General features: G+C 50.4%; 1 long non-coding RNA gene across 1 annotated transcript; it reads left to right on the forward strand.

The window, feature by feature from the left end:
* Positions 1-721: 721 nt before the first annotated feature.
* LOC115462523 lies at positions 722-19,646 on the forward strand. The gene is made up of 3 exons (XR_003940887.1): positions 722-732; positions 2,780-2,783; positions 19,566-19,646. It is a non-coding gene; the product is annotated as an uncharacterized LOC115462523 (long non-coding RNA).

Here is a 19,646-nt window from a genome sequence, read left to right on the forward strand (position 1 = left end):
AATGGAGGCTGACTTCAAGTGGGCTACCGACGCAGCCATGGCTCTAACATTATGAGCCGTGACATGACCCTCAAGAGCCAGCCCCGCCTGGGCGTAAGTGAAGGAAATGCAATCTGCTAGCCAATTGGATATGGTGCGTTTCCCTACAGCCACTCCCCTCCTATTGGGATCAAAAGAAACAAACAATTGGGCGGACTGTCTGGTGGGCTGTGTCCGCTCCAGGTAGAAGGCCAATGCTCTCTTGCAGTCCAATGTGTGCAGCTGACGTTCAGCAGGGCAGGAATGAGGACGGGGAAAGAATGTTGGCAAGACAATTGACTGGTTCAGATGGAACTCCGACACGACCTTTGGCAGAAACTTAGGGTGAGTGCGGAGGACTACTCTGTTGTGATGAAATTTGGTGTAAGGGGCCTGGGCTACCAGGGCCTGAAGCTCACTGACTCTACGAGCCGAAGTAACTGCCACCAAGAAAATGACCTTCCAGGTCAAGTACTTCGGATGGCAGGAATTCAGTGGCTCAAAAGGAGGTTTCATCAGCTGGGTGAGAACGACATTGAGATCCCATGACACTGTAGGAGGCTTGACAGGGGGCTTTGACAAAAGCAAACCTCTCATGAAGCGAACAACTAAAGGCTGTCCTGAGATCGGCTTACCTTCCACTTGGTAATGGTATGCACTGATTGCACTAAGGTGAACCCTTACGGAGTTGGTCTTCAGACCAGACTCAGACAAGTGCAGAAGGTATTCAAGCAGGGTCTGTGTAGGACAAGAGCGAGGATCTAGGGCCTTGCTGTCACACCAGACGGCAAACCTCCTCCAATGAAAGAAGTAACTTCTCTTAGTGGAGTCTTTCCTGGAAGCAAGCAAGATGCGGGAGACACCCTCTGGCAGACCCAAAGAGGCAAAGTCTACGCCCTCAACATCCAGGCCGTGAGAGCCAGGGACTGGAGGTTGGGATGCAGAAGAGCCCCGTCGTCCTGCGAGATGAGGGTCGGAAAACACTCCAATCTCCACGGTTCTTCGGAGGATAACTCCAGAAGAAGAGGGAACCAGATCTGACGCGGCCAAAAGGGAGCAATCAGAATCATGGTGCCTCGGTCTTGCTTGAGTTTCAACAAAGTCTTCCCCACCAGAGGTATGGGAGGATAAGCATACAGCAGACCTTCCCCCCAATCCAGGAGGAAGGCATCCGACGCCAGTCTGCCGTGGGCCTGAAGCCTGGAACAGAACTGAGGGACCTTGTGGTTCACTTGAGATGCGAAGAGATCCACCAGGGGGGTGCCCCACGCCTGGAAGATCTGACGCACCACACGGGAATTGAGCGACCACTCGTGAGGTTGCATAATCCTGCTCAACCTGTCGGCCAGACTGTTGTTTACGCCTGCCAGATATGTGGCTTGGAGCACCATGCCCTGACGGCGAGCCCAGAGCCACATGCTGACGGCTTCCTGACACAGGGGGCGAGATCCGGTGCCCCCCTGCTTGTTGACATAGTACATGGCAACCTGATTGTCTGTCTGAATTTGGATAATTTGGTGGGACAGCCGATCTCTGAAAGCCTTCAGAGCGTTCCAGATCGCTCGCAACTCCAGAAGATTGATCTGTAGATCGCGTTCTTGGAGGGACCAACTTCCTTGGGTGTGAAGCCCATCGACATGAGCTCCCCATCCCAGGAGAGACGCATCCGTGGTCAGCACTTTTTGTGGCTGAGGAATTTGGAAGGGACGTCCCAGAGTCAAATTGGAGCAAATCGTCCACCAAAACAGGGATTCGAGAAAACTCGTGGACAGGTGGATCACGTCCTCTAGACCCCCAGCGGCCTGATACCACTGGGAGGCTAGGGTCCATTGAGCAGATCTCATGTGAAGGCGGGCCATGGGAGTCACATGAACTGTGGAGGCCATGTGGCCCAGCAATCTCAACATCTGCCGAGCTGTGATCTGCTGGGACGCTCGCACCCGCGAGACGAGGGACAACAAGTTGTTGGCTCTCGTCTCTGGGAGATAGGCACGAGCCGTCCGAGAATCCAGCAGGGCTCCGATGAATTCGAGTTTCTGCACTGGGAGAAGATGGGACTTTGGGTAATTTATCACAAACCCCAGAAGCTCCAGGAGGCGAATAGTCATCTGCATGGACTGCAGGGCTCCTGCCTCGGATGTGTTCTTCACCAGCCAATCGTCGAGATATGGGAACACGTGCACCCCCAGCCTGCGAAGCGCCGCTGCTACCACAGCTAGGCACTTTGTGAACACCCTGGGCGCGGAGGCGAGCCCAAAGGGTAGCACACAGTACTGGAAGTGGCGTGTGCCCAGCTGAAATCGCAGATACTGTCTGTGAGCTGGCAGTATCGGGATGTGTGTGTAGGCATCCTTCAAGTCCAGAGAGCATAGCCAATCGTTTTGCTGAATCATGGGGAGAAGGGTGCCCAGGGAAAGCATCCTGAACTTTTCTTTTACGAGATATTTGTTCAGGGCCCTTAGGTCTAGGATGGGACGCATCCCCCCTGTTTTCTTTTCCACAAGGAAGTACCTGGAATAGAATCCCAGCCCTTCTTGCCCGGATGGCACGGGCTCGACCGCATTGGCGCTGAGAAGGGCGGAGAGTTCCTCTGCAAGTACCTGCTTGTGCTGGAAGCTGTAGGATTGAGCTCCCGGAGGACAATTTGGAGGTTTTGAGGCCAAATTGAGGGTGTATCCTTGCCGGACTATTTGGAGAACCCACTGATCGGAGGTTACGAGAGGCCACCTTTGGTGAAAAGCGTTCAACCTCCCTCCGACAGGCAGGTCGCCCGGCACTGACACTTGGATGTCGGCTATGCTCTGCTGGAGCCAGTCAAAAGCTCGCCCCTTGCTTTTGCTGGGGAGCCACGGGGCCTTGCTGAGTCGCACGCTGCTGACGAGAGCGAGCGCGCTGGGGCTTAGCCTGGGCCGCAGGCTGTCGGGAAGGAGGATTGTACCTACGCTTGCCAGAAGTATAGGGAACAGTCTTCCTTCCCCCGAAAAATCGTCTACCTGTAGAGGTAGAAGCTGAAGGCTGCCGGCGGGCGAACTTGTCGAATGCGTTGTCCCGCTGGTGGAGAGACTCTACCACCTGTTCGACTTTTTCGCCAAAAATGTTATCCGCACGGCAAGGCGAGTCCGCAATCCGCTGCTGGAGTCTATTCTCCAGGTCGGCGGCACGCAGCCATGAGAGCCTGCGCATCACCACACCTTGAGCAGCGGCCCTGGACGCAACATCAAAAGTGTCATAAACTCCTCTGGCCAGGAATTTTCTGCACGCCTTCAGCTGCCTGACCACCTCCTGAAAAGGCTTGGCTTGCTCAGGGGGAAGAGCATCAACCAAGCCCGCCAACTGCCGCACATTGTTCCGCATGTGTATGCTCGTGTAGAGCTGGTAGGACTGGATCTTGGACACGAGCATAGAGGAATGGTAGGCCTTCCTCCCAAAGGAGTCTAAGGTTCTAGCGTCCTTGCCCGGGGGCGCCGAAGCATGTTCCCTAGAACTCTTAGCCTTCTTTAGGGCCAAATCCACAACTCCAGAGTCATGAGGCAACTGAGTGCGCATCAGCTCTGGGTCCCCATGGATCCGGTACTGGGACTCGATCTTCTTGGGAATGTGGGGATTAGTTAATGGCTTGGTCCAGTTCGCAAGCAATGTCTTCTTCAGGACATGGTGCAAGGGAACAGTGGACGCTTCCTTAGGTGGAGAAGGATAGTCCAGGAGCTCAAACATTTCAGCCCTGGGCTCGTCCTCCACAACCACCGGGAAGGGGATGGCCGTAGACATCTCCCGGACAAAGGAAGCGAAAGACAGACTCTCGGGAGGAGAAAGCTGTCTCTCAGGAGAGGGAGTGGGATCAGACGGAAGACCCTCAGACTCCTCGTCAGAGAAATATCTGGGATCTTCCTCTTCCTCCCACGAGGCCTCACCCTCGGTGTCAGACACAAGTTCCCGGACCTGTGTCTGCAACCTCGCCCTGCTCGACTCCGTGGAACCCCGTCCACGATGGGGGCGTCGAGAGGTAGACTCCCTTGCCCGCATCGGCGAAGCTCCCTCCGCCGACGTGGTCGGGGAGCCTTCCTGGGAGGTGGCCGCGGGTCGGCACCGCACGCCGGTACCGACGTCGGGGACCTCAACCTGGGCGATGGGCCAGCCGGCGCCACGCTCGACGGTACCGGAGGCGCAAGCAACGCCGGTACCGGAGGGGTTAGGGCGCAACAGCTCTCCCAGAATCTCTGGGAGAACGGCCCGGAGGCTCTCGTTTAGAGTGGCTGCAGAGAAAGGCTGAGAGGTCGATGCAGGCGTCGACGTCAGTACCTGTTCCGGGCGTGGAGGCTGTTCCGGGCTGTCCAGAGCGGAGCGCATCGACACCTCTTGAACAGAGGGTGAGCGGTCCTCTCGGTGCCGATGCCTGCTGGGTGCCGAATCCCTCGGCGACCCAGAGCTCTCGGTGCCGACACGGGGAGGAGACGGTGTCGATGCTTCTTCGATTTCTTCCGAAGCATGTCACCGGAGCTCCCCGGCACCGACGAGGAGGACGTCGAATCCATCCGTCGCTTCCTCGGGGCCGAGACTGAAGAAGGTCGATCTCGGGGGGGCTGTACCGCAGGAGCCCTCAGGGTAGGCGGAGACCCACCCGAGGGCTCACCGCCACCAGCAGGGGAATGGACAGCCCTCACCTGCACTCCACCCGATGCACCACCGTCCGACGACATCAGCAGACGAGGTCCTGGTACCACCGACGTCGATGCAGCTATCCGATGTCTCGGCGCCGATGCAGAGGCCCGATGCCTCGATGCACTCGATGCAGGGGCGGCCGAGGAAGATGGTCTGGACGCTGACGACGTCGATGCACTCGAAGATCCCGGTGCCGATTGCCGACGAAGAGCCCGAGAACAACACGTTCCACTGGGCTAGTCTCGCTACCTGAGTCCGCCTTTGAAGCAGGGAACACAGACTGCAGTTCTGAGGGCGGTGCTCGGCCCCCAGACACTGAAGACACGACGAGTGTCGATCAGTGAGCGAGATAACCCGGGCGCACTGGGTGCACTTCTTGAAGCCGCTGGAAGGCTTCGATGTCATGGGCGGAAAAATCACGCCGGCGAAATCAAAAGCCGAAATGGCGAAAATTGAAGCACCAAAATTTAGAGGGAGAAAAATCTCGACCGAGGCCAAAAAGAGGCCTACCCCGACGACGAAAGAAAACTTACCGGGGCAAAAAGCTGGAAGTACGGGGAGGATTTACACGAAACCCGGCGGGGGGTTTCCGGAGCACTTCCCGACTAAGAGAAAACTTTCCCGAAGGAAAAAAACACGCTCAAATAAATTGGACGCGCGAGGTCGACTTTCCGGGGCTCGACACGGCGAAAACACGACCGTACCGAGTGCGGACAAAAGAAGACTGGCCGGCTCGAGCCGGTTTCGGGCGGGAAGACGGCCGCGCATGCGCGGTGCGCGCGGGCGCGCGAGGGCTAGCAAAGGACTTTGCTAGTGAAGTTTCCGATTGGAGGGGCTGCCGTGGACGTCACCCATCAGTGAGAACAAGCAGCCTGCTTGTCCTCGGAGAATCGCATGCCCCCTAGTCCTAGTATTTTTAGAAAGTGTGAACAGATGCTTCACATCCACCTGTTCCACTCCACTCATTATTTTATATACCTCTATCATGTCTTCCCTCAGCCGTCTCTTCTCCAAGCTGAATAGCCCTAGCCTCCTTAGTCTTTCTTCATAGGGAAGTCGTCCCATCCCCGCTATCATTTTAGTCGCCCTTCGCTGCACCTTTTCCAATTCTACTATATCTTTCTTGAGATGCGGCGACCAGAATTGAACACAATACTCAAGGTGCGGTCGCACCATGGAGCGATACAACGGCATTATAACATCCTCACACCTGTTTTCCATACCTTTCCTAATAATACCCAACATTCTATTCGCTTTCCTAGTCGCAGCAGCACACCGAGCAGAAGGTTTCAGCGTATTATCGACGACGACACCCAGATCCCTTTCTTGGTCCGTAACTCCTAATGTGGAACCTTGCATGACGTAGCTATAATTCGGGTTCTTTTTTCCCACGTGCATCACCTTGCATTTGCTCACATTAAACGTCATCTGCCATTTAGCCGCCCAGTCTCCCAGTCTCGTAAGGTCCTTCTGTAATTTTTCACAATCCTGTCGCGAGTTAACAACTTTGAATAACTTTGTGTCATCAGCAAATTTAATTACCTCACTAGTTACTCCCATCTCTAAATCATTTATAAGTAAAGGAATAATTAATAACCTCCACCCTCCTTTCCCCCCTCCCCATCCCACCCAATCCCCCCCTTTCTACCCAGTACAAACACATCTCGCACCATCCCCCTGGTCCCAAAACAAACAGGAGACCCCCAGGATGGGAAAACGAGGGCCTAACCCCCCCCCGGTCCCGACACAGCCAAACTCCTCTCACAACCACCTCCCACTCATACAACCCCATAACACAAACAGAAATAATATCCCTTCATCAATTCTGAAGTAGACACGTTACCCCATATCTATACACACTTAGTCCGATCAAAAATAAAATCTCATTACTTTACAACCAAGTGTCCTCAAACTGCAGATCCTCGATCATCCCAACTCCTCGATCTCGATGCTTCAGAGCAGGTTTTCTCCCCCCACATCAATCACCCGTTGCTTCTTCTTTGCGCAGATTTGACCCTTTGCCACCGCTGCAGTTTTTCACGAGTCTCAGGCGCCATCGCAGTCGGGGGATGTGCCAACGAAGTCAGTCCCTTCGCATGCAGAATCTTCCATGCTTCTCCCAACTGGCAGATCCTGTGAAACTTTCCCGCCACGGTAAACATAAGAGCAAACGGAAATGCCCATCTATACTTTATACTTGCAGCAGAAAGGCTTCACTAACCTCCTCCGTTGCAATGTATATGTGGAAATATCCTGGTACACAAAAACGTTTTCGTCATTAAACTTCAGCTGTGCATGTTTGCGCGCCTTAGGATCAGTTCCTTATCCATGTAACGTAAGAACCGCACCACAATATCCCTCAGTGCCGATTCCCTCGGGCGTCCAAGCGCTCTGTGCACTCTCTGGAATTGCAGGGCTGCTTCTTCTTCCTCATTATTCAGTAATTGGGTGCATAACAACTTAACTATAGTCAGCACCTCCCTCAGGACGATGGCTGCAGGGGATGCAGTGCCAGGCAATGCCACACACACACAAGAAGAAATGAGCCTGGCACTGCTCAATCCATTCCCTGCTGTAGCCCCTCAGGCTCTTCTTCCTCATTCTCCTCCTGCTTTACCAGACTCTCACTTTCTGCTTCCTGACATCTCTTTACATTCTCTCTCCCTCTCCCCTTCCTTTCTGGAGCTGGAGGTGCGGAGAAGGGCAGGATAATGGCTCTTGGGGTTTGTGCTGAGCAGGTAGGAGACTGGCAGGAGGTGGGCAGCAGGGGATGCAGTGCCAGGCAATGCCACACACACACAAGAAGAAATTAGCCTGGCACTGCTCAATCCATTCCCTGCTGTAGCCCCTCAGACTCTTCTTCCTGATTCTCCTCCCCTCACACTGGCAGGAGGTGGGCAGCAGGGGATGCAGTGCCAGGCAATGCCACACACACACAAGAAGAAATGAACCTGGCACTGCACAATCCATTCCCTGCTGTAGCTCCTCCCTCATTGTCTTCCTCCTGATTCTCCTCCTGACTCTCACTTTCTGCTTCCTGACATCTCTTTACATTTTCATTACTCCCTCCCTTTCCCCTTCCTTCTGAAGTCTCGCAAGCAGTGGTGTGCTGGTAAATTTTTAACAACAGGCTCTTTCCCTGGTTCACCTCAGCGCACCCCCCCCCCCCCGTCCACCTCTGCGCCCCCCCAAAATTGCAGAGCTGGCTATAGCCGGGGGGGGGGGGGGGGGGGCAATGCATTACTCTCTCCAGGAAAAAAAATTAAATGATCCCAGGTTCCAATCTAATTCATGTTTAATGTGGGATAAAATGCCATAAATAAGTAAATAAATATAAACTTTTAATGTTGAGCACCTGATTCTCAAAGTGAACATATTCCAAACACTATAATGAAAATAAAATGATTTTTTTTTTCTACCTTTGTTGTCTGGTGACTGTTTTTCTGATCATGCTGGCCAAGTATCCGATTCTGCTGCTATCTGTCCTCTTAACTCCGTTTCCAGGGCTTCCTTTCCATTTATTTCTTTCCTCCTTTCTTCTTCATTTCTGGTCTTCAGCTTCTGCCTATTTTCTTCATCCATGTGCAGTTTTTCTCCTCTCTTCCTTTTCCCTCATCTCATCTCCTTCCTCACTCTTCTCTGCCCTCCATCCATGTCCAGCATTTCTTCTCTCTCCCCTCCTCTCTCCTACCCTGCATGCACCCATACCCAGCGATCCTCCTCTGCCCTGCCCTGCATGCACCCAGATGTCCAGCAGTGACCCTCCTCTCCCCTGCCCTGCATGCACCCAGATGTCCAGCAGTGACCCTCCTCTCCCCTGCATGCACCCATGTCCAGCAGTGTACCCTCCTCTTCCCTGCCCTGCATGCACCCATACCCAGCGACCCCCTCCATCCACCCATGCCCAGCAGCGACTCCCTTTTCACCCCTGCCACCCCCTCCCGAGTTGTTTCGTGAATTCTTCTCCTCCCTCCCTCCCTCCCGATCCGGTCCCTCACCGCCCGCTTGTTTTTTGAATTATTCAGGGCAGGCAGTCTTGCCTGCCCGCTTCCAGTGCTGATTGTCCTCCCTTGCCGATTCGCGCTTCAAAATGGCCACCGAGACTTCAGCCGAAGTCTCGCGAGGCCGGCTCTGGAAGTCTCGGCGGCCATTTTTTTTTTAATTTGCATGAAGTCTTTATTAACAAGGTAAACATACAACAAGAGGAAGAAGAAAATAACACCAAGCCACATTGGATCAATTGACATTCAACGCAATTATTAGAAACCTAACAGCAACAGTCCTGTTATTGTTGTTCAACCTTTCATTTGAAAGCAAAAAAACACACTCCAAAATTTATATAACGTTTTTTATATACTTAACCAGACCCCCCCCCCATCCCGATTAGGTCCCCACCTCCTCTAACAATGCTTGGTCTCCCTCATGCCTCACTGACTCATGGCCATGCTGATGAAAGGGCCCCATATTGAGTGCCACCTTTGCTGTTGATTACGCCTCTCCGCCAGGAGCCTTTCCATTTGCAAACATGCCTCAGTTTACTAAGCCATCTCGTTATTGGAGGGGTCAAGGGCTTCTTCCAAAAAGTTGCCACAATCACTCTAGCCGCACTTATAGCATGCCTCAGCAAAGTCTGGCGAGCCTGCGGGAGGCCCTCCACCTTCGCAGAGAAAAGAAAAATAGTGGACTCCACGGGACCACGCATCCCAGCCAGTACTGCAGCCTACTGTGTACTGATTTCCAATAGGCCTGTACTTTCCTACAGGCCCACCAGATGTGTCTCATCGTGCCCTTAACCCCGCAGCCCCGTTGATGCGGGGTAGATGCGCTGAAGGCGCTCAGGCGTCAAATACCACCGGAACATCACCTTCACCGCATTCTCCCTAAAAGGAACATGTGAAGACACCCTTGCCGTAGCTCTCTCCAACCTCTCCCATTCCGCCTCCTCCAAAGATATACCCAACTCCTTCTGCCAACTCCTCCTATGAAGAGTGTAATTAGGCTCCTTCAAATTAATGATGCTATATAAACGCGATATTAGGCCACTGGTCGTGGCGGGCCCCTCACAAATTTCCTCCAAGGTGGTTTTGTCCCTGGTTACCACCTCTCTAACAGCTCGTGTTTTGAGGAAATGTGACAGTTGGCGTTAAGCAAAATCATCACCCTTCAAATTTGGAAAAGTCCCCACCACAGCACTGAACGGTAATAACACATCTCCTTCAAACAATTTACCCCACATTTTTAAGCCTTCCTGGTGCCACCGTGTGAATACCCCCTTCTCTGTCCCAGGGTAGAATAGTGGGTTAAAAGCTATAGGAGATAGGCGTGACAACGCATACTTCCTTTTGGGAAACATGCTATCCCAGTAGTGCAAGGTAACCTGGATAGAGGGACATAACTCTTCCCCAAGCGCCTGAAACTGATTGGGGAGCCACACCACTGCTCCCAAAGATCTCTGACCTATAGAGTGTTGCTCCAAATGCACCCATTGTCTGTCGGGATAGTCCTGAAACCATTCAATGGCTGCGCGTGCTTGAGCTGCTCTGTAATACCAACTCAAGTTGGGAACCCCCAGACCTCCCCTTCTCCTGGCCTGATACAAGTACGAACGCGACAAGCGCGGTCGTTTCCCCGCCCAAATAAATCGAACGATACGATCCTGTAAGGCTGAGAGGTATTTTTTAGGCATCTTAATTGGGAGGGCCTGGAATAGGTAGAGCAGTCGGGGCAAGACGTTCATTTTGACAACAGCTATTCTGCCGAACCATGATAGTCCCAGGTCACCCCACCCTTCAAGGTCTGCCCTTGTCCCTTGTAATTTGCTGTAAAGAGGGCTCCTAATTTTGCTGTCAGATTTACACCCAGGTACCTAATCTGCTTAGGTGCCCATCTGAAGGCGAATGAGGATTTTAGAGACTGTATCAGCTCATCAGGGAGAGATATATTCAGGGCCTCTGACTTTGTCTTATTCACTTTAAAGCCGGACACTGCCGAATACTTGTCAATCGCCTCCAACAAACTAGGGAATGTAACCTGGGGTCGAGTAACGAACAGGAGCACGTCATCTGCAAAAAGTGCCATTTTGTGCTCTCTTCCCGCCACTGTAACTCCAGAAATATTTGGATCCGCCCGTATTGTGGAAGCGAAAGGCTCCATCGCCATGGCGAATAGCAAGGGGGATAGTGGGCAGCCCTGACGGGTTCCTCTATACAAGGTAAACATAGCTGAATTTACCCCATTAACTCTCACACATGCTTTGAGTGAGTCATAAAAAGATTGGATTCAGTTTCGAAACTGGGGGCCTATCCCAAATGCCTCCAACACTTTATACATATATGGCCACTGGACCCTATCAAAGGCCTTTTCAGCGTCTAAACTAAGGAAACACATTGGCCTCTTCACCCTCCCAGCCAGATGCATTAGGTCAACTACCCTCCGGGTATTATCCATAGCCTTTCTATATGGCACAAAGCCTACTTGATCAGGATGGATAATCGCCGGAAGCAACGGAGCCAATCGATTAGACAACACTTTAGCTAGTATTTTTACGTCAGCATTCAGAACTGATATTGGGCGATAAGAGCCACACTCCGTGTGATCCTTATCAGGCTTGGGTAGGATGGCAATCCAAGCTTCCAGCATGGTAGGGGGCAATACCTCACCCCTTCCAATCTGGTTAAACAGGTCTGCCAACAGGGTCGCCAATTCCAAAGCAAATTTCTTATAAAATTCATTAGGGAAGCCATCCAGCCCCGGAGATTTGCTGGATGGCAGATGCTGGATGGCTTTTTGTATCTCCAAAGGCGTGACTGGCTTATCCAGCTCTGCCCTTTGTTGAAGTGTCAGAGATGCGAGGTCACTCTCTGCCAAGTACTCAGCAATAGCCTCCGGAGAAGGGTCTCCACCTTGTGCGTACAAGGCTTGGTAATATTCCCCAAACCTCTTACGTATGTTCTCAGATGTAGTGAGTATATTACCCGTACTATCCCTCACCCTGGTTACTGTACGATCTATTTTTTGTCTGCGTAATTTCATGGCAAGTCTGCGCCCTGCTTTATTAGTAAACTCATAAGTGCTACTTTTAATTCTTGATTGTAACAGACTTAGCTGCTCTGAGTAAATGGAGTCCAACTTAAGTCTCTCGCTCCTCAGTTCTTCTAGTACTGCTGGTGTTCTCCCAACCTTATGTTGTGCTTCTAGGCGCTGTATATTTCCCAGACAACTCGCCACTTGAGCTCTGCGGATTTTCGCTCTCTTACTTGCTAATTGTAGAAAATAACCTCTCGTGACTGCTTTCATTGCGTCCCATACCGTACTAAGGGGAGGCCCCGATTCCATGTTAAGCTCTAAGTAGTCCTTCAAAACTCTCCTGCAACCCTCCACCACCTCTTCCTCTTGGAGCATAGTCGTGTTGAGCGTCCACCTTTTCTCTTTAACCTCTGCCCTGATAGATGACAAAGGGGCTCATTTTCAAAGCACTTAGCCTCCCAAAGTTCCATAGAAACCTATGAAACTAAAGTCACCCAAACTGGGGCATGATCGGATAAGGTCATACTACCTATCCCTGCTGTAGGACCCCTTTCTACCAGCCCAATGTCCAGAAAAATACAGTCAATGCGGGAGCAGGAGTCATGAACAGATGAATAACATGTATATCTGTTCCATGGATAAATCCTTCTTATCTGTTCCCTTCTCCACTACTGCCAACTCCAGACTTCGCGCCTTCTGTCTCGCTGCACCCTACGCCTGGAATAAACTTCCTGAGCCCCTACGTCTTGCCCCATCCTTGGCCACCTTTAAATCTAGACTGAAAGCCCACCTCTTTAACATTGCTTTTGACTCGTAACCACTTGTAACCACTCGCCTCCACCTACCCTCCTCTCTTCCTTCCCGTTCACATTAATTGATTTGATTTGCTTACTTTATTTATTTTTTGTCTATTAGATTGTAAGCTCTTTGAGCAGGGACTGTCTTTCTTCTATGTTTGTGCAGCGCTGCGTATGCCTTGTAGCGCTATAGAAATGCTAAATAGTAGTAGTAGTAGTATAGTCCCGCTCCCCCCCGTGACTCACCCTCCACACATCCAGCACCCCCAAAGAGTATGCCAGTGCTCCTAATGCTATTGACTCCCTATTGTCCCCAGAGCGGCTGACTCCTGACCTATCCATTGCTGGGTCCATTACAGCATTAAAATCTCCACCCAGAATTAGGGGGCCCTGTACAAAAGTGGCAAGTATATTTTTCACCTTAGTGAAGAAGGCCCCTTGTTGTTCGTTCGGGGCGTACACAGAGGCCAGGGTTAGGTCTACTTGGTCAAGCACTATGTGCACAAACAAGAACCTTCCCCCGGGATCTCGTTTAATCTGCATTATCTGCGCCGCCACCGATGCATGTAGCATCACCGCCACCCCTCTCTTTGACCCTTCAGCAGAGGAAGCAAAAAGAATGAGTGGATAATTGGGGTGGGAGAGGACTTTTTCGTGCTTACGGTGAAGGTGCGTTTCCTGTAATAAAACTATTTGCGGCTTTAGGTGCATCAGCTCCTTAAAATATTTTTGCCTTTTCTGAGGCATATTCAGGCATCTTTAGATCAGTACTCATGTGTATTTAACAACAAGGTCCACCGCATTTCCTGCCAGTGAATCCAGCCCACGTCATAGAGGCAGGCCACGTTTTCCAAGCAATAGGCTGGACCTAACCTTCCCTCCCATCCCACCCCTCATCTCCCTTTCCCCCCACTGAAACACCAACCAGAGGACACATTTCCCCTGAATGGGAATGGAGAAAGCAACCCATCAATTCCTGACAGCTCAGCCCACCTCCCACCTCCCACCCCCGCTCCCCCAACCCCACCCCCTTCCATCCTATAACTCCCCAGTCCATAACATAACACCTCACAGCTCACTACAGTCGGCCCCAAGTCACTCTTACATATATTCCCCTCCCTCCCTCCACCCTCTGTTCCCTCCCCTCCCCACCAGACACTCCCCAGAACCTTCTTACAGCCCCACTACTCATAACCATTTGTACCCCAGAGCCCAGGCTTCAGGCAGGGCCTTACCCATCACAACAAAACAGTTCAAGTCTCCCGGTAAAACTTCAGTTCCCTTGTTACTGTCCAAAAACTCACAAAGTCTCAACTCAAGCTTGTCCCCTGAATTAACAGTCCTTCAAACCTTCCTTGGGGTTGGTCAGGTCTCCTCTGCTCCTCCACGTCTTTTCGGGTTGCGCCAGTTAACAGAGTCAGGGACCCGCTTCCATCCTTGCAGCTTTGCCTTTGTGGCTGGCGCCATTGTCCCCTGCGGCACGCTCGATGAGACCAGGCCCGCTTCATGAAGGGTCCCCCATACTTCTTTCAGCGACTGAGCTCTATGCTTAGCTCCTTGAAGTGTGTATAAGAGCGAAAAGGGAAACCCCCATCTATAGGGGATGTGCTCTTTGGCTAATATTTCCAGGGCCGGCTTCATCAGACGTCTTTGTTGCAACGTGAATTGTGAAAGATCCTTGTATTCTGATATTTTAGCTCCAGCATACTCAAAGTCCTGCGCCTCCTCAGCGGCCATTTTTAAAGCGCAAATCGGCAAGGGAGGAGGACAGTCAGCGCTGGAAGCGGGCAGGCAAGACTGCCTGCCCCGAAGAATTCAAAAAACAAGCGGGCGGTGAGGTGGATCCGGAGGGAGGGAGGAGGGAGGGAGGAGACCCAGAGCCGGCTCGCTATTTTCAACAACCGGCTCTTGCGAGCCGATGCGAGCCGGCTCCAGCACACCACTGCTCGCAAGGCCGCCACTTGAAGTCTTGGCAGCCATTTTCAAGAAGTGGTGGCAGCGATGAGGTCAGCAGCAGTGGACAAGAAAGAGTGGAGTTCTTTCCTGCACTGACGAAGCATCTAGACCACCAAGGCTTACTATGGTATGCTCGGGGGGGGGGGGGGGGGGGAGAAGGCCAGCCTGTCCGTCCATCAACCCTCCAGCCCAGAAACCTGGACAAATGGGCTGGCTGGAAAAAATCGTCCAGACCCCTGACAGTCCCTTGAAAAAGAGGACATGTCTGGGGAAATCCATACGTATCATATTGTTTATAATAGTTTCCACTATTTTGCCTGGCACTGACGTCAGGCTTACTGGTCTATGATTTCCTGGATCACCCGTAGAACCCTTTTAAAAAATCGGCATCACATTAGCCACCCTCCACCCTTCAGGTACTGTGGATGATTTTAACGACAGGTTACATCTTACTAACAGCAGATCAGCAATTTCATGCTTGAGTTCTTTGAGTATCCTTGGATGTATGCCATCCGGTCCAGGTGATTTACTACTCTTTAATTTGTCTGTTTGGCTCAGTACATCTTCCAGGTTCACGGAGTTTTCTTTTAGTTCGTCTGCATCATCACCCTTGAAATCCATTTCCGGTACATGCAGATCTCTTCCATCTTCATCCGTAAAGACCAAAGCAAAGAATTAATTCATTTTCTCCACAATGGCCTTGTCCTCGTTGAGTGCCCCTTTTGCTCCTTTGTGATCTAACGGTCCCATGGATTCCCTTGCAGGTTTTCATGCTTCTCATGTACCTGAAAAAGTTTTAGCCTCTGCGGCAAGTTTCTCTTCATATTCTCTTTTAGCCTTCTTTATTAATGCTTTGCATTTGACTTGCCAGTGCTTCTTTTTCCATTATCTCCTTCTCTACCCCCCCCCCCTCCATTTCCTCCTGGGGTTTGGCGTGATTGCCTTCCTGCCTCCCTTTGTTCCCCTACAAACTTGCGGTGTTCACTGGCACAGCAGGCAGAGATTACAACAGGCTCCTTTCACCTATCCTGAGCTTTCCCTCTGGCATGCGGCAACACTCGTTGTGACAGAGGGAAGGACCCTGGGGCTGGCTGGAGAGAGCCTGTTGTAATCGCTTTCTGCAGTGCCGGTCAACTCCACAGATATGTAGGGCTTGGTGGGGGTGGGGGTGGGAATAGAGGTTAGGTAGGAAGACAACGAAAGAGGGGGGGAATAGAGGCAGGTATGAGCAGATGCCAAAGGAGAGAGTCAATGTGTAAGATAGGGCCCCTTGAGTGTGGGAACTGGAGAAGGGGCCCGAATGTGTGCGACTTGGCATGTCTCTAAGTGAAATGAAAAATGGACGTCTGAAGTCACCATCAAGTAGAGGTACAGACATCTGGACTCCCTGCCCTCCTTTGATCTACAGCAAACACCTGGCCACCACTGACCAGCAGCAAAAATAATTAGCAGAACCTGACTTTCTGTTACACATTTTTCCTGAGATCCAGCGATGGCAAATATCTATTGACCCAATATAGTAACATAGTAGATGACGGCAGAAAAAGACCTGCACGGTCCATCCAGTCTGCCCAACAAGATGAACTCATATGTGCTACTTTTTGTGTATACCTTACCTTGATTTGTATCTGCCATTGTCAGGGCACAGACTGTATAGTCTGCCCAGCACTAGCCCCGCCTCCCCCCACCGGCTCTGCCGATATATTGAAAGGATTTCTCCTCCTAATTTTGAGTTATGCTTGTAAATTGGCCTCTTGGAAAATGTATTAGGGCTGAGTGCATACATTTTTACTCAAAATTTCACTACACTCCTACATTAAGGAGCATTGAAAGTGGGTGGCAACAGGGGCAGATTCAGACGGGGGATGTCTGACCGTCACCTGAAGCTCAATATGTCCAAAACTGAGCTCCTTATCTTCCCACCTAAACCAACCTCTCCCCTTCCCCCACTCTCTATCTCTGTCGACAATACGCTCATTCTTCCTGTCTCATCTGCTCGTAACCTTGGGGTCATCTTCGACTCCTCCCTCTCCTTCTCTGCACATATTCAACAGATTGCTAAAACCTGTCATTTCTTCCTCTATAATATCGCCAAAATTCGCCCTTTCCTTTCTGAGCACACTACCAGAACCCTTGTCCACGCTCTCATCACCTCTCGCTTAGATTACTGCAACTTGCTTCTCACAAGTCTTCCACTCAGCCATCTCTCTCCTCCTCAATCTGTTCAAAATTCTGCTGCAGGACTAATATTTTGCCAAAGTCGTTATGCCCATATCAGCCCTCTCCTGAAGTCACTTCACTGGCTCCCTATAAAATTCAAGCATTCACTCTGCAGCCCCTCACTACCTCTCCACCCTCATCTCTCCCTATACTCCTTCCCAGGAACTCCGTTCACTAGGCAAATCTCTCCTAATTGCTCCCTTCTCCTCCATCGCCAACTCCAGACTCCGTTCCTTTTATCTCGCCGCACCTTATGCCTGGAATAGACTTCCTGAGCCATTACGTCACGCTCCATCCCTGGCCACCTTGAAATCCGGGCTAAAGGCCTACCTGTTTGGTGCTGCTTTTGATTCCTAACTTGTCACTTGCTCGTAACCTTTATCTTGTCTTCCTCTCTTCATTAGTCCCCTTTTCCCTATGTGTCCTATCTGTCTGTCCTATCCTTATCCCTTATTTGTCCTGTCTGTCTGTCCTGATTTAGATTGTAAGCTCTTTTGGGCAGGGACTGTCTTTCTTCATGTTCAATTGTGAAGCGCTGCCTGCGTACGTCTGGTAGCGCTGTAGAAATGATTTGTAGTAATTTGTCTTAGTAAGGGCTTAGCACTGATTTTCAGCTCTAGGCTCATATAGCTGTGGAGGAGTGGCCTAGTGGTTAGGGTGGTGGACTTTGGTCCTGAGGAACTGAGTTTGATTCCCACTTCAGGCACAGGCAGCTCCTTGTGACTCTGGGTAAGTCACTTAACCCTCCATTGCCCATGTAAGCCGCATTGAGCCTGCCATGAGTGGGAAAGTGCAGGGTACAAATGTAACAAAAATAAAATAGATACTATTGGAGATTCTACGTGGAATGTTGCTACTATTGGAGATTCTATGTGGAATGTTGCTATTCCACTAGCAACATTCCATGTAGAAGGCTGCGCAGGCTTCTGTTTCTGTGAGTCTGACGTCCTGCACATACATGCAGGACGTCAGACTCACAGAAGCAGAAGCCTGCGCGGCCACATTGGTGATCTGCAAAGGCCGACTTCTACATGGAATAGCAACATTCCATGTAGAATCTCAAATAGTAGCAACAGTGGAGGAGTGGCCTAGTGGTTAGGGTGGTGGACTTTGGTCCTGGGGAACTGAGTTCAATTCCCACTTCAGGCACAGGCAGCTCCTTGTGACTCTGGGTAAGTCACTTAACCCTCCATTGCCCCATGTAAGCCACATTGAGCCTGCCATGAGTGGGAAAGCGCAGGGTACAAATGTAACAAAAATAAAAAATAGCTAGCCAAACGAATTGCAGGTTTAAACTTATGAGCGTAACTTTTAAGCTCCTAAATTAAGATGAATTTTCAGCTGAAATGTTAGGCACCTAAGTTTGGCTGAAAATACGACTACCGCTGCTTATCATTTCTGTAGCGCTACTAGACGTACAAAGCGCTGTATGCTTGAACAATGAAGAGACAGTCCCTGCTCGAAAGAGCTTACAATCTAAACAGGACAAATAAGGGATAAGGGAATTAATAAGGTGGGGAAGTTAAAAAAAATACAAGGGAATAGAGGTTAGGCGTTAAAAAATAAGGCACAAATTTAAAAGACTAACCCCACTTTTACAAAGCTGCGCTATCGGCTTGCTCAGGGGCAGCCCAAGGCAATCTGCCGCCCGAGGCAGGGATAAGATGCCATCCCTGCCCCCGTCTCAACCCTCTTCCCTGCGTTTACCTTGCGGGATGCAGTAGAGAGAAGAGGCCAGCGGCAGGGCAGCCTATGGGAATCGCTGCCGCCTTTTGGAAAAGAAAAAAATGAAGTAAACATGGGAAAAGGGTTGAGGAGGGAAGGGGAGAGTGCTACTCCTTGGAGAGTGCCACCTTAGGCCCCCGCCTCAGTTGGCCTAATGGTAGGGCTGAGCCACTAGCGTGGTTTTGCAAAAGAGGAGATCATTTAGGAGCTCAACAATTTCTGAATATACAAACACATGTGTAATCCGATTGATTTTTATAAGTTGTATTCTTTACAATAAATATTCTTTCACATTTCTCACTTTCTGGCCTTCAGCAACTATTATCCTGTAATGACAATGTTTACAAACTATGTAAGCCACATTGAGCCTGCAAATAGGTGGGATAATGTGGGATACAAATGCAATAAATAATAATAATACATAATATTTGTTTTTACCCAGTTGTCGTTGATTTGGTGATCTAAACATTTGTATAACTCATTCCTCTCTTTTAGTTTGGTAACAAAAACGGTGGCGAAAAATGAGCAGGGCAACTTGTACAGAAGATAACGTTAATTAGCAGATTATAAGTCTGTTTTTACAATTCTGGTGGCTACAGACTCAGGAGTGTGCTTATCAACGTAGGCTACCATTAAGACGTGTTATTTTACCGCTAACGTGCTATTTTAGCACAGGTCTCATTTTATGCAGTGAGACCTAGTTATTAATAGCTGGAGTTAACAGTAAAATAATGTATCTTAATGGTAGCCCACATTGATTACTTCCCCCTTAATTAAAGAAAAAAAAGATGCCCCTAGAAATTAAAGTCACTGCTACATATAATAAATATGAGCAAGGTATAGGACAATCAAGTCATTGTGACATCACTGTTGAGGTTGGCTTTTAGGCATTGGTGGAATGAGGAATTATGACATCACAGTATCAGAAGTGAGCCAAGTACAGGGCAATCAAGCCATTGTGACATCACTGTTGAGGTTGGCTTTTAGGCATTGGTGGAATGAGGCATTATGACATCACAGTATCAGAAGTGAGCCACGTACAGGGCAATCAAGCCATTGTGACATCACTGATCAGGTTGGCTCTTACTGGTGGAATGAGGCATTATGACATCACAATATCAGCTCCAGTTACCAGAGACTGAAACTTCACACTAAGGGGGGAAGTTATCGATCTGGGTTACCATTAAGGCATGTTATTTTACCGCTAACTCATGCTATTTTAGCACAGGTCCCATTTTATGCAAT

Source organism: Microcaecilia unicolor, chromosome 1 (genome assembly GCF_901765095.1).
Source record: "Microcaecilia unicolor chromosome 1, aMicUni1.1, whole genome shotgun sequence".
Taxonomy (NCBI): Eukaryota; Metazoa; Chordata; class Amphibia; order Gymnophiona; family Siphonopidae; genus Microcaecilia; species Microcaecilia unicolor.